General features: G+C 34.2%; 1 pseudogene; it reads left to right on the top strand.

Moving 5' to 3' along the window:
* Positions 1-2,843: 2,843 nt before the first annotated feature.
* Positions 2,844-3,624, top strand: LOC136274421 (uncharacterized; annotated as a pseudogene).
* Positions 3,625-15,451: the final 11,827 nt, after the last annotated feature.

Raw genomic sequence — 15,451 nt, 5'->3', positions numbered from 1 at the left:
GTTTGTTATATATCATACATGCATAAGAATTCCTGATCTTGCAACCCGAGGACCCTGATGCCTTAGTGGACCAAGTCCACGTGGGTTGTTAAGTGAAGGAGTTCCACTATGATTGTCACCATATGACCTTTAAATGGATTATGATTTTAATTTGTAGGAGGATAATGGAGCGTCAGTGTTGATTAATGATAATCAGGTTACTGCTGAGTTTGACAAGATGGTAGAATTTAATCCCATAAGAATAGTGCCTCGTCAGAAAGGAGAATGTGTGACATTCAGTGGTGGGACTCCTTCACTTGCAACCCACCAAGTTAGTGCAGAATCTGTAATTGAAGGTTCTGATTTTGATATGAACCAGTTGCTGGTATATAGTCCAGATTCATTTATTGCAGGACAGTTGGGTAGAAATGTTTCGGCCTGGGGATATGTGTTAGAGAGGAGTGGAGTGAATGAAAATACGATATTGAGATGGAGAAAGTGGCTTACAGAGGGGTTGGATGTGACAGAGTTTTTTACTCGTTTTAAAGGGAATTTTCGTGGAAAGTCATTTGATTCTGAGTTGCCCCCAAGTGCTGTATTCCCTAACTCTGCTTTATGTAAAAAAAAGTATCATGCTTTTATTTGTGATGCTTTGTATGAAAAGATAAGGTCGGGTGCTATAAGAGTGCTTGGTAAAGTCGGTGAGTGTGAGATGCCCCATATTGTGATGCCGTTGACAATTGAACCAAGTAAACCAAGACTATGTCATGATGACAGATTTTTGAACCTCTGGGTGAAGGATCTTCCCTTTCAGCTGGAGACTTTGAGAGATGTTGATAGGCTTGTAGAGTGTAATGCATTTCTGAAAACGACAGATGAAAAATCTGGATACGATCATGTTAGGTTGTCCAATGATTCTCAGGGATACTTTGGGCTTATTTTTGGTGGTTATGTTATGGTGTATACGGTAGTCCCTTTTGGGTTCAAGGCATCGCCTTTTACATACCAGACCATTGGGATGGTTGTTACGTCATACCTTCGGAGTCGGTCTATAAGTACTGTACAATATATTGATGATAGGTTGGCTATCGCGAATGTCTCTGGTGCTGTGGACCCATTTGTAGAAGGTTGTAAGGTCGCATACATATTAGTAGAAGTGTTGACAAGGTTGGGTTATACTTTGGCCTTGGGGAAATGCTCGTTTGTTCCATTGACATGTTTAAAGTTTCTGGGTTTTTTGGTTGATTCAAAAACACAAGCTTATATTTTTCAAGAGTGCAAGAAGTTGAAATCTGCTGATTTGAGAGAAAGTATTCTTGGTTCAAAAGAACTTACTGTGAAAACTCTTCAGCGATTTGCTGGTAAATGTATATCAATGGGCCTTGCAGTTCCAGGTTGTAGGCTGTTTTGTAGGAAGGTTAACTTGGCAATTTCTAGAGCTGTAAAAAGTAGTAAGCATGTGTGTTTGACTGATGAGCTGAGGGAGGAATTAGATCATTGGCGTTTTCTAGATTCTTGGGAAAATTGTTGTCAGTGGAGAAGTGAGTGTCATCAGCAGGTTATGTTGTCTTCAGATGCATCCTTGTACAAGTACGGGGCAGTGGTAAAGCAGGGTAGGAATAGGTATAAGATTAGTGATTTTTGGGAAGAGAATGATCAAAGTCCTATTCATTTAAAGGAGGCGGATGCTGTTCATAAGGTGTTATTGGCTCTTGGAGAGAACTAAGCTAATTCTAGAGTACATGTGCTCACAGATAACATGGCTGTACTTAGTGTCTGGCAGAACCAGGGGGAAAGGACAGGGCGTTGAACTGTATTACAAAATGTTTTTTTTCTTTGACTTTGAAGTTGAATTTTTAGTTAAAATTACAGTTTGTTCCTTCGAAGTTAAATGAGGCTGATGCACCTTCGAGACAGATTAGTTATCCTGACTCAATGTTGGATGGGAAGACTTTGGGTATAGTGGAAAAAGTATTTGGTCCCCACACTGTTGATTTAATGGCAAGTGATTCTAATTCAATGAAGGCCAAGGGGGTGGGGTATTGCGTCATTTTACACCATGTCCAATGCCATTCACTGCAGGGGTTGATGTGTTCGCACAAAATATTCGAAAGGAGTTGAACCCCTAAGCATTTCCTCCATTTGGTATGGTTTTTCCAGTTTTATCATTTTTGAAGGAACAAGAAATTCCTGTATGTACATGCATTCTTCCATATAGACAACCAGTGCCTGTATGGCAGCCTCTCGTTGAGGAGTGTAAGATATCTAGTGTGGTGTTAGGCTGATAGGTGGAAAAGGGGGTTATTCGGGTCCCTTCAAAGAAAAGATATGTTCTTGATAATGAGGGGCTGAAACGGGCATTGATTGCTTACAGGTTGACATTTTCAGAGAATATTCCTGCTTAATCTTTTTCAGGTAGGGAGTGACGATGTTCAAGTCTTGGATGAGAGGTTAAAGGAGTTAGATGCATGGAGGTCTTCTTCACTGGATTCAAAGAGGCAGGATTGTTTGAAAAGGGAAATTACTGATTTTCTTGTGAGGATGTCTGGTCGAGAATTGACAGGTTGTACACCTGTTGACATTAGGCGATTTTTGGTATGGAAGGATCAGTGCGGTTAAAGTCAAGTTCATAAGATAGACTGTCGTTTTTTAGGAAGCAAGGGATAATTTGACTGTAATTGTCCAGTACGTCTTGCTTCTGGTACTGTCTCATTAATGATAAATAGATTAGTAAACATTTTTCATGAGATGGGATGTGAAAGATCGTGGAACATGGCTCTTGGATTAGGGAATCCGGCTGCAACAAGTCAAGTGAAAGATTATTTGAAAATTATACACGAGGAGCAAGCGAGAGCCCTTTTGGTACCAAAACAGGCTAAACCCATCTTTTTGACCAAGGTTAAGGCTATTGTTGGCTATATAGGGGGTCGATTAAGCATGAGTTCTGTGTCAGTTAGGGAGAGGTATATCTTATTGAGAGACCAGGCTTGGTTCAAATTGCAGTTTTTTGCTGGAGATAGGGCAGGAGATCGTGCACATTTGGTGGCTCAAGAAGTTAAGTGGCTTAGAGATTATTCAGGTTTTGTGTTTAATCACACTTTTGGAAAGACTCTTCGGGGAAGTAAAAGGAGGAGTAATATGTTTGTTGTAAAGAGGTGTGATGATAAGGTTATTTGTCCTGTAGTAGGGTTACAAGATTTTGTTTCAGGATGTGACTTGGGAGTTGATCTGTCTTTCGAGTTGTTACAAAGGATGCACGGGTTTTGGATCAGCCTGTTTCCTATTCAGTTGTTAATGATAGGTTGCGTGTGTATTTGCGAAAACTTGGTGTGATGAAGGTGAGACTCCAGACAGTTTCCGGGCAGGTTGTGCTGTTGCGTTGCCTATGTCAGGCTCAGTGAGTGAGGTGGGTCAGATAATGAGACATGTTGGTTGGTTTGGGGAAGGGAGTGCCGAGTATTATAGTAGACTTCCAGCCTTGGTAGAATCAGATTTTGTAGCTGGAAGATTGGCAACAAGTGTGAAAGATGCGGGAATGATGGAAGAGAAGTATCGAGAGTGCATGCAGTATGATAGTCTTGATTCGGCCATTGTAGAGAGTGAGTGATGAGATAGAGAGCTAAGTGTACATTATGTACATTTACATGTCTGAATATGATTTATGATTTTAATGATTAAAGTTTTGATAACATATAAAGTGTTTGATGTGTTTTATATGCTAATTTAATGTGTTTAAAAATGTTTATATATTTGATAGTGAGTGTTGGGAAGAGGCACTAGATATTGAGATAAGAATTGAGATTTGGATACCTAGATAGAGACTTTTACACCCAATACTTTATAAAGGAACTGAGGTTGAAATGTGATTCCACGTGTGATATGGGAATATCACAAGTGAAATCACGTGCTACCGAAGTGACGTCATTCCTTTTCGCTGTTTGATGGGTGGATGTGTATACAGTAGGAGATGGAAGAACAATGCGGAAGGGTTGGGTTGTGAGATTTCCCACCCACTTCTCAACTTTGGTTCCTAGATACATGTACGAGACTTCTACACCCAATACATTATAAAGGAACTGAGGTTGAAATGTGATTCCACATGTGATGTTTCTGTCTGACGTTGTGTGAGAATCGGCTGGATGTTTCCTTTGACTTTTATAAAAACATTTCCTGACACATCCTCAAAATTAAAATTAATATCGCCTAAAATTAGTTAAACGAATTAACGCATCTGAGAAATGAAAAACAAACGTTTGGCTTGCCGCTGAAAATGTTTTTTTTTTATCTTTCAAGTGGCTAGGAACGATTTGTGATCTTAACCTGTTGCAAAACGAAACTTTTACTTGATACTACTTTTGATTTGGTTTGACTTCAGAGTTTTGGATTGTTCTGGTTACTTACGAAAAGCAGAAAAGCAGAGTTAAATCATTAAAAATTAACTTGTTATATCGCTTGCAGATTATTTACATGTAGGACAATGTCGAGGACATGAACAGTAAATCAAAAGATAACATATGCTTCATATGAACAACGCCACAAAAAGTTCAACGGCTTTAACTACTTCCACTTGGTTATTCTGAATGGTAAGTGTTTACATTTGATACTGTCAATATATTTGATATATATTCTTCAAAAAAGGTAAAGATAATCGATATGTGTAAGTAGACTTACTATATATTTGCTATTGCTCTTCTTATGAACACTCAAATGTCGGTGCATACAAAGTGTATGTTTCACTTTCTTAGCGTAGTCTTTACTGCACCTATCAATGACAAATACATCTCCTCCTACCCGAACAGCGACTCCACATGTGCAGTAAGGACGTTCGTCGTTATTATAACAAGATTCCTGTCTAATTTGTACCTTATTTATAGAAGAAGATAAAGACATATACAATAGCATACACTTTAATCACTATGGCATTATATTTTTGTTGAAGAAATATTACAATAATTTAAAAATAATAGAAAATAAACAGTAAGACAATGTTGCTGCTGGTATAACTAAACAATTAGATATCTAGCAACATATGTTTTCATAGATTGTTGATTTATAAAATACAAAAGTCGAAAGGATAAGAAAAATAATCCATTTAAAGTTTACGAATATATCCAAAATACAATCACCATTTCTCTCACAAAATGTATCAATTTGAAATTAAACACAAATGAGGAAATACTTTTTCACATATCATATGCATCATTGAGCATATTCACAGCATTTCCCCGAAATAAATGCCACTGTACAGTTGCATGTACTTCTTACGATATCCGTCGAGAACAACGTTTTAGTCAATTTTAAAAGGACTGTCTGTACATAATAACTGATTTTTTATTAATGAATAAATATATCCCATCATTATTTAGTTCATCGAATGTCACAACAATACTTAGTTACAGGTTATATATCATTTGCTTTTAATCCCAAATAATAGAAATATTACTTTCGACATTATAGGATTTATTGTTGACATAACAAACATTTTGACCGTGCGCCTTGACATCATTTTTGCAGGATTTGTTTTTGAATAATTTTTTATAAATAAAGGAAAATATTTAATTTGTTGATTTTAAATTATTTCAAACGATTGCTAAATAATGTCTACCAATTTTTGTAATGATATTACTTTAAAGGGGAAGGAAAGTCATAAACACATTTTACTTATGTTAATGAACCGGCTTAAATTATCACATGTGGTCAGGCTGTTTTAAAAATATACTACATCATTTAGATTTTATGCACGTTTGAAGTTAAAGAAATCGTTTTTCCTGGAGGCTGGCATGATGTAGAATTCGTATTAAAAACGTTAATTAAATTTATTACTTTGATATTACGTCATCTATTCCGATCTGGTAGCATATATCAATATACACAGTACTCTGAATTGCACAAGGGTTTATTCCTTTCTGTTACCCAAGTTATCGACTGAACAAACCTGAGCATGTTTATGTTCACACGTCAGTTTAAAAACTAATACATGTATGCATAAATATATGCATTTTTATTAAATGAAAGACAGCTGTTAATCTGTTGTCATTCGAAGTTGAAAATGACCTCTAGTAAATTTTTATTTCAAATCAAGTTCTTCGCTAACTGAATACATGTGTTATAATTGTAATCGGGGAGTTTAAATACATTTTCTAAAGTTATTTCGACGGCAGATATTACGATCTAGCGTCTGTTGACAATTTCCACAACTACGCGGAGATTCCTGCGACACTATTCCCAGCCTTTAGATTTCAACGAACATGCTCCGTTTGACGTTGGTTTGTAACTTAGTGGAAAGTCAAAGGTTGAATAACTGTCTCAAATCGATTTTGTTTCAAATTTTCCAGAAATTTTCATTTCGAGCTAATATCATGGTTTGTTAACAGTGATGCATTGGTGATAAAACAGATCGTAATATAGATGGTGTGACGTCATAAATTAAAGCGGCGGAAAATTGAGTAACTAAGTGATCGATTTTTTGATTTATTCATTGTTCCACGGGTTTTAATGAAAATAAATACGAATTACCATTAAAGTTGTTGAATTGTACAACAGATTCTTAGTATCCTTCTCCTTTCAGTAAAATAGCTATGACAAAAGTATTCGAATTTTTTATTGGCCCTCATATAATCAAAATTTGGTTCTTATTCTGCTTAAATCTTATTTATGTTACACTTATAAAAAGTTTTTTGTGAGATGCTTCTATTGCTTTTAAATATTTTATTGACTGTTATTCAACATAAATCTGCACGAATACTAGAGATCAAACAAACTTAAGGACATAGGAGACGTCCCTCAATTTTATATAAATTTCCTTGATATTTTATTCCTTTTTTATTAACATTAAAAGCTGCCAATTCCCAAAACTTCAGAGGACATTATCAGGTTCTTTTCGGAGCTAGAATATTTTGAGTTTTTCTTAAAAAAGCATGCAAAATGCATTTGAATGCTTATTAATAAAGCCATACTATAAATTTTCAATTGAACACTTTTTATCTAAATAAAAAAAGAATCAAAGAATCATATAACATAAAAATATAATTATAAGATTACTATTAAGTGGAAATCTTCACATTGTGAAGATAGGCGAAAATAGAAAAAATGGTAGATAGGTCGCGTCTGGCCTTAAATTTACAACCAGATTAACACTTTACTTTCGGAAACAAATTGCTGCTTAAATATTCAGTAAAAATAAACTTACAGAAATGAGTGAAATTATGTTTAAATTCCACTTGGAATTATTAAGCCCATATAAGACCGAACATTGCAAATGAAAATATTTCATTTGACACGTGAACCCCTGTGTAATTGTATTTCTTGAAGATTTTCTTTAAAAAGAAGATATTATGAATTACGAGCACATCATATTACCTCAATGCTTTCTCTGTCGTGCTGATACATTACAAAAACACCTTTATCATGGAAGTCATAGGGACTGCAATTATAGAAAATAAATGTGTAAAACAAAATCAAATAACTGTATATGTACAAAACAGTGAAGCATTGTTTTCATCGAAATGACGATCAATTTTTTTATACCGTCCATCGAAGGTCAAAAAATGTGGATCGTCCTGTGCTTGACAATACTTTGATGACCAATCAATGTCTGAGGCTTCTTCTACCTCTACCTGGTTTTTTTTGTAAATAAACATTTCTTCTTGAGTGAAACAAATTGAAGTGTAAATTATGATAAATGTATATAATACTTAAATTTTCGAATACGCTGTCTATTTTATTTCTCTTTTTAGACAATATTTCAAAAATAATAATGCATATTATAATGATTACTTACGCGAATATCTGGAAGCCTGTACTTTGCCCAAACAGGGTGAAACAAATTGTCTTCTGTGACGAGTCTAATTGTATAGGTAGCCGAATAGTAATGATATTCTTCCTCTCTCGCAGCAATAAGTATGCTGTGATTCTGGGACCAATTTGATGCAGGGATTCCCTTCGTGCATAAATTTTGATTATCAGCGTCATTTCGTAGCCCTATATTGGCTTTGCATGTTTGGGTCCCAAATGAAAGCATCTCAATATGAATATAACACCAATCCATTTGACCAGATTGCGCACGAAGGCAACCGATTCCAACAGTTGGTCTAATTATGATTGCTCCAGTACCCCCTCTTTTAAACCTGACAGTTGGTGTAAGAACCTAAATCAATAATGACCAAAATTATAATATGTTCGTATTTAATCTTTTCATGATATGTACATGTACAGTATGATACAATACGTATTCGTACACAATGGCGGCGTGTTTACATCACGCTTCGCAACGTTACATTGCAAGGGGGATAAAATGGGTTATAATTAGAATTGGGATTTCGGTAGTTATTTATAGTATTCTGTCATCGATGACGTTTTATACGTCACATGATTTTTTTTGGTCTGCATTTGTAAACAAATCTCAGACATCGAAAGTAAAATGGGTCGCAGGGGAAAAGAACTAAGCAATGATGTAAAAGAAATCGCTCAGAAATTATTTGAAGCAGGTAAAACCATCGATTATGTGTCAAATACGTTGCATATACCACGATCTACTGTTGGGAGCTTAAAAAAGCGTATTGAACATCGGGGCTCGATAGAAAACATCCCCCAAGGAAGAAGGACCCCCTCGGTGACAGCAAGAGACTATAGAAAGTTAGAGCGGTTAGTAAAAGTTAACAGAAGAAACAATTTACAAAGGAATTAAATTAAAATTCAATGAGAATAGGGAAAGACCAATATCAAAACGTACTTTGCAGTTTCATTTAATTACATAAAAATGGATAGGCCTACAGAAGATTGGTTTCAAAGAAGAAAGTAGTTGTTAAAAATGTGAACTGTCGGAAACGTTTGTCTTGGTGCCGTGAAAAGTAAAAACTGACTGTACAGTAGAGAATTACTGTGTGATCTTCTCAGACGAATCTAAGATAGTGGTGGGGCAAGATTCTCGTGTATATGTGTGGAGAAAGAGAGGCGAGGGCTGAATACCCAATTTTGGTGAGGGTGCGGAAAACCAAGTCATGTTACGATGTGATGGTCTGGGGATGTCTCACATGCATGGAGTCGGCACTATTTATGCAGTAGACGGTAACATTAAAGCATATAAATATCAGCAGATACTAGACGACAATGTATGGCCCGTTTTAGCCCGTCATTTTCTAACTGGAAACTAAGGTTTCCAAGACGACAATGCCCCGCTGCAAGTTGCGCGTTCTACCCAAGTTTATTTACACAGAAATAGCATAAGAACAATGAGCTGGCCGGCACATAGCCCCGACATCAACATCATTGATAAAAAATGTTTAACTTTTGATTTTAAAAAAATTCAGGGAAGAGTTGGTAGAATAGAAAACAAAGAAGACGTGTTCCATGAAATCCAGCGCATCTGGACTGAGATCACGTCTGAATATATAAAAGGCCTATATCAGACAGTTCCTCGGCGATTACAAAGTGTTATACGACTGAATGGTCATCTTATAAAGTATTAGGGAAGTTTTAGCTATTATAATATAAATATTTTTAAACATGAAAACTGAAGTTTGAAGAGTGACCTAATTCCGTCGCGAATGTAAACACGCCGCTATTTTGTATGAATACTTCTTGCATCATACTGTACATATGCATGAATATTTAGGTCTTCTTTCCACCTTTCAGGTGAAAGACCTTTTGTTTTTCTTCTGTTTATTATTCTCTTCTTTTCCAGGGAGAGCTTTTTTTTATCCAGAGATATTGAAAAATGTTTGCTTTCATGAGATTTAGCATATAAAGTCATTGCAACAAATGACCCTTTGCTTGATAACACCTAGAACTTAGAAAAAATTGCCATTCGTATATGAAGTGATTTTTATCGCTATTCCTCTGGAAATCATAGGAGATAAAGACTTGGAACTTTTACTACTCATCCAAATTCAGTTAAAGTGCCCCAAAAGCAGTTTCCGTTGCCACAAGCGATTTTTGAAAACAAAATTATCCATCTTTGATTGTTGAGGGGATTAAATATAATATCTAGGTATTATGGATATTACGATGCATTAACCCCATCTACTGTACTAAAATAAAGAGTTTATGAGCCAAATCTGATCAAAACCGGATATCACAAACGAGTGTGTTTGTATTTAGGTACAAAAAATAATCTAAAAACACCAATATAGGAAGCAAAGTGATATTATTATAATGATCATGGGATAGACTTAAATTTTTGGCCGAAGAAAAAATTACAATCCAAAATTTGAGTGTCCCATTTAATGCTGTGAATAACGTTACGATTTTCTTGCATCGTAATGAAATGGTAATAGGCATTTACCGTGAGGTTAAATGGATGAAATTGATCACAAAGTTACAAAGATATGAAAATAATTATGATTCACTAACAAAAGATACTATTTTTTTTAAACAGAATCATTAATTTCGAAAACTTTCCATTTTGACATTAAATTGTGAATTACGTTACGCAATCTTGCACACAGTGTCTGAATGCTACACACTTCAACTATCCTGACTGATGAACACATTGATGCCTATCATAATCACCACATACACAATATTTCTAACTGCCGCAGTTTTATTTCGTATTCTAATTAAAAGCCAAGACTGCGAACTACGTTACAGGGAATTACGTTATGATCAATTTACTTGATATTGTAATATAATCCTAACTAGGGGCAAAATCACCATGAATTTTTATTCATTGACACCGCTTAACAAACACGCACTTGTGGAAAGAAAGTTTACACGCGGGAACCATTTTGACTACTGATGTAGTGTACACAATCGCCAGAAGTGTAATTATGCTTATTTGTGACTAGCTGCAATAATGAAGCCCTCTCCGATTTTTTTTATATCTGATGTTTACTGGAGAGGGCTACAATTCCATAGACTCTGAAATGGTGCAAAATTAATTTTTTAATGCGACTGACTTCGGTCTGAAAAGATCGATTTTATATTTGACTTCCTTTAGATAAAATGATTTTTTGAATCAGGTCGAACAAACTAACCGTATATAAATCAAAACCAGATAAAACACATCAGCATGTTTACCAGTCGTCCTTTTCAGCAGCCATAACAGTTCTCGCATGATTTTATGGGATTTACGCTTGGAGTTTTGATGGGCTTGATAACGTGAATGTCAGCGTAAATAATCGATCTTACCTCGTTCTATCACTAAAACATCATTTAAGGAAACGGTATATAATGGAAAATTCATATTTACCGCGTTAATTATGTTTAAAATAGTGGAATTCCTATATTCAGTTCAAGATCCGCTCCTAAATTCTCATTGGCTGTCCCAAAATAAAACCGGTCAAGGTCAGTAAACATGGCGGACAAATGCGTTGTTGACATATCCGAAAAATAACCGATATATGGACTATACCTGGTATTTTTGGATTAATTTATGCCATAGACATCTACAATATTTGAGTTCATGTAAGAAATGCAGATGTTATTGTCATTTATATACGATTTGAGACGAAATCGTTGCGGGAGTGAATCACTCCCGCACTTGCACTATTACGGAGATCCAATGGAGTTGTAGCCCTCTCCCCCCAAAAAAAAATCGGGAGAGGGCTACATTATTGCAGCTAATTTGTGACTGATGAAAACTTTTTGATTTTTAATGATGTTATTGGAATCTTATATTGAGAATGAAGAATAAAGGTTAATTTTTGATATCAAAAATATAAAACAATGGTTCGCTGGGTGTTTAAATCAGGAATAAGTCTGTATTAGATTGTAACGTAATTTACAACAGTGTAACGTAATTCACGAACATACATAACTATTGTTTTAATTTTATATAATGACTAGATTGAAATATGCGAAGCTTTACAAGAAATACTGGGAACAAAAAAGACCAATGGTTAAAGAAAACTGTCGCAAAAAGGAGGTTATTATGCTGTTATTCAATTTGGGGGGGGGGGGAGTTGTAATATCCGTGCAGATCATTTTAAGGGGACGCATGTTTCAAAAACGTCAATTTGGTACCATGTGACTTGCAAAGAGTGGGTAACTTGTTGTAGAAGCTCTGTTGGTTGTCAAGGCAGTGAGAGTGACACCCCTACCAATAGTTTTACAGAAAACAAGCACTGGAACATATATATTGTTTACTTAGGGATTAGGTGCACGCAAGAATCAAGTAGATGCACGCATGTTGCCACCATGTATAAGGGTTTATAGTACACCGTATGTTGAATAAATTATCAAATAAGACCAAGGATATCATATCACATTTATGATAGGTGGGGAAAAGTCCTTTAGATGGCTTGAACAGACAGACAAAATTTAGATTCCTAGAACAGAGAAATAGTGATATCCTATGCTCTTTGGACGATCCAATAAAGCAGGAAGAGACTATAAATATGTTTAAATTTTTCTGAAATATATGAAGAACAGTTCAAAGTCTGTGTGATAAACTGTTAAAATCCCTTCAATAAGATGACTTAATTTACTTCTTAATGTTTATTTGTAACATATTGACTCTTATAACCTCGTTTGTGAATTACGTTACGTTGCTTGTTTTATTATACAGACTTATTTTGGAATATAATTTATTGCCTATTCCCATCAAATTTATATGGACACAAGAAAATATTGCTTTTATTATCTGTAGCAAGTAGTTATTATGTTCTTTAAGAACATACAGCATTTGAATTCCCCTGATATTTAACAAGATATGTGAAATGTGACATAATCTGATTTGAAACAATCATAATACATTAGAGATGTATGTTATCATTTGCATAAGTATTGCAATATATCTTGTTTTTATTTCCCATACTTTCATTTGTGAAAAAACTGTTGTTTTATCATAAAAAAACATATTGATTTGCAATTTAAGGAATTAATGTGAATTACGTTACAAAGAAGACCATTTCACTATGTCTCAACAAAACTATTTCCGCTGAGTTTCAACGTAACAAAAACTTCAGAATCTCGTCGTAAAAGGTATATAAATGAGAGCAAATGCATAATTCTTTGTTGAATTTAATATGTAAGTCTAAAAAAAGAATAAATAAAATAGGTTTTTATAAGACGACATTTTTTTCTTTTTACCTTACATATACATTGTTTAAAATGGACTATTTTAGAATTGATAGTCAATTTCCCATTGAACTATGGTTTTTATTTGGATAGTCACTCTATCTGCATCAAGTATTATTACTTGAAACACTATTTTGAATGCTACAATAAAAATTAATTCTACATTTTGTATAGTATTCCATGAAATTACGTAATTCGCTTCTAAAATTACACTGGATTTGTTGAATATGTCTAAAAAGTATAACATCTTATTTTCCAGAGCTCTTATATGTGTTTTATGGTCATTCAGATATTTTTCTATCCAAATTTATACATTTCCTGCGATATCTGTATTGAGCCGTTTTTTTTTTTAAATTTTGGGGCACTTTAACTGAGTTTGGATGTACTAGTACTGTCTGTAGTTCACTTAGACGCTCCTTCAATCTATTCATACTGAAAGAGTCTAAGGTCCCCTTCTATCAGTTATTGTCCCTGAAAGTATTTAAATTTTGATAAAATCACTTTCAATTTTTTTTCTCTATTCGTCATAGACTTTGGACCACTTGGTATGGAAGCGTCTTCCTTGACCGATCAAAATGACATAAATGTCAAATGTTTTGTTCATGGGGTTTAGAAAAACTTTATTAAGGATGTAGTAGTAAATTTAAGACGTTTTGAAATGTAACCATTCAGTTCCCACCTTGAAATTGTTCGTGAGTTATTGCCCCTGTTTTAAAAAGTGCTTGTTATCGCGACTCCTCTGAAACCATAAGAGATATAAACTTGAAGCATCTACCAAAGTCTTTAGTTCACCTAGTGGGTTCTTTAAGGACTCATAAGATGTTCGTCAATTTAATTTTTCTTGATATGATATTCCTTATTTATTAACATTTAAACCTGTTAATTCCCAAAAATCCAGAGTACATTACCTGGTCTTTTCGAAGCTAGAAAATTTAGAATTTTTCATTAATATAGCATGTCAAATGCATTTGACTGCTTATGAATGAAGTAATATTATATATTTTCGATCAAACACTTGATATTTAAGTTTAAAAAGTATCATATATCATGAAGATATAATTTTAGAATTACATGGTGGAAATATTCACATTTTGGAGATGGAAAAAAAAGTGAAAATGGAAGATAGGTCCCGTCTGACCTTAATCTATTGATTCAAAAAACGCTCCGACGTCCCATTTTAGCAGTAATTCCCCTTTGATTTTTCATTGATTTCACAACCACATACGAAAAACCAACATCCTCCCCTTTTGTGCGGTGTGTGACCTTTGACCTTTGACATATAAAATCGGATGTATCATAAGTATTTGCAAAATATGTGTCGGACTCATTCATATGTACAATTAGCTCCCCCCCCCTTTAGTTTTAGGTGTGACCTATGACCTTGACCTTTGACCTCTAAGAACTGATGTGTCATTTTTTTTAATAATTTTATGTTTAATTTTATGACATGAATAAATTCAGTTTTTATGAATTTTATACACATGCATACTCACTAACACACAAGTATATTTACATACACTTTTTAATATTAGTGGTAAATGGTTACTTTGCTTCAAAAAAAACCCCAAATAACAAAAAAAAATAATAATAATAATTCGAATAGTAATAATCATAATATCATAAACTAATCTAAAATATTTTTCCATCTTAGCCACAATTTTTCAAAATTGTGCAGCTTTTGATTTTAGATAGCAGCATATTTTCTATATGATATTTTATTTGTAAGTGACTGAGTAATCTAAGAAAATTTGGCATTTTATTTTGCATTAAGGATATAAAAAAATATTGTTTAATATAAAGAATTATGAAGTTTATAACCCTGTAATTGTTTGACAATGGTAGCTCACCAAGTATAACATTCGAAACATTAAAACCAACTCTTTCAGATGTCTTTCTGTATATGTGAAGACTTAAATCACTCCAGAGTGTTTGTACTTTATCACAAGCAATGAAAACATGTATTATTGTTTCAACATTTTCCATACAAAAACCACAACAATCAGAAGTTTTAATGTTAATTTTCTTAAGGTAATTTCCAACAGGAACAATTCTATGCAAGATTCGAAATGTAACCACTGGGCAGAAGAATCACTAGTGGTTTTATAACAAATTTTGAAAACATCTTGCACTGATATTGTGTCTACTCCATAAGGCATAAGCTCTGCCTCCCACTTGCTGATTGAGGTTGGAATAGCCTCATTTTTATTCAAAAATTATAAAAGATTTTTGAACATTTTTCAGAAGATATGAGAGGTTCAAAAAATAAAGGTACATATGGATTAGGAAGTCTTTTGAAAGAAGGCCTATCTATTAACAATGATTTCAAATATTTTGAAATAGCTGTAACAATGCTATTGTATTGCATCACACAACTGTCAGATAGATTGTGTGTGTTTTTAAGAACTCCAAAGTCTAAAAGATTACAATCATCATCAAAAAAATCTTGCATAACCTT

The sequence above is a fragment of the Magallana gigas genome, chromosome 4 (assembly GCF_963853765.1).
Source record: "Magallana gigas chromosome 4, xbMagGiga1.1, whole genome shotgun sequence".
Lineage (NCBI taxonomy): Eukaryota > Metazoa > Mollusca > Bivalvia > Ostreida > Ostreidae > Magallana > Magallana gigas.
This window is presented reverse-complemented; position numbering and strand designations above follow the sequence as displayed.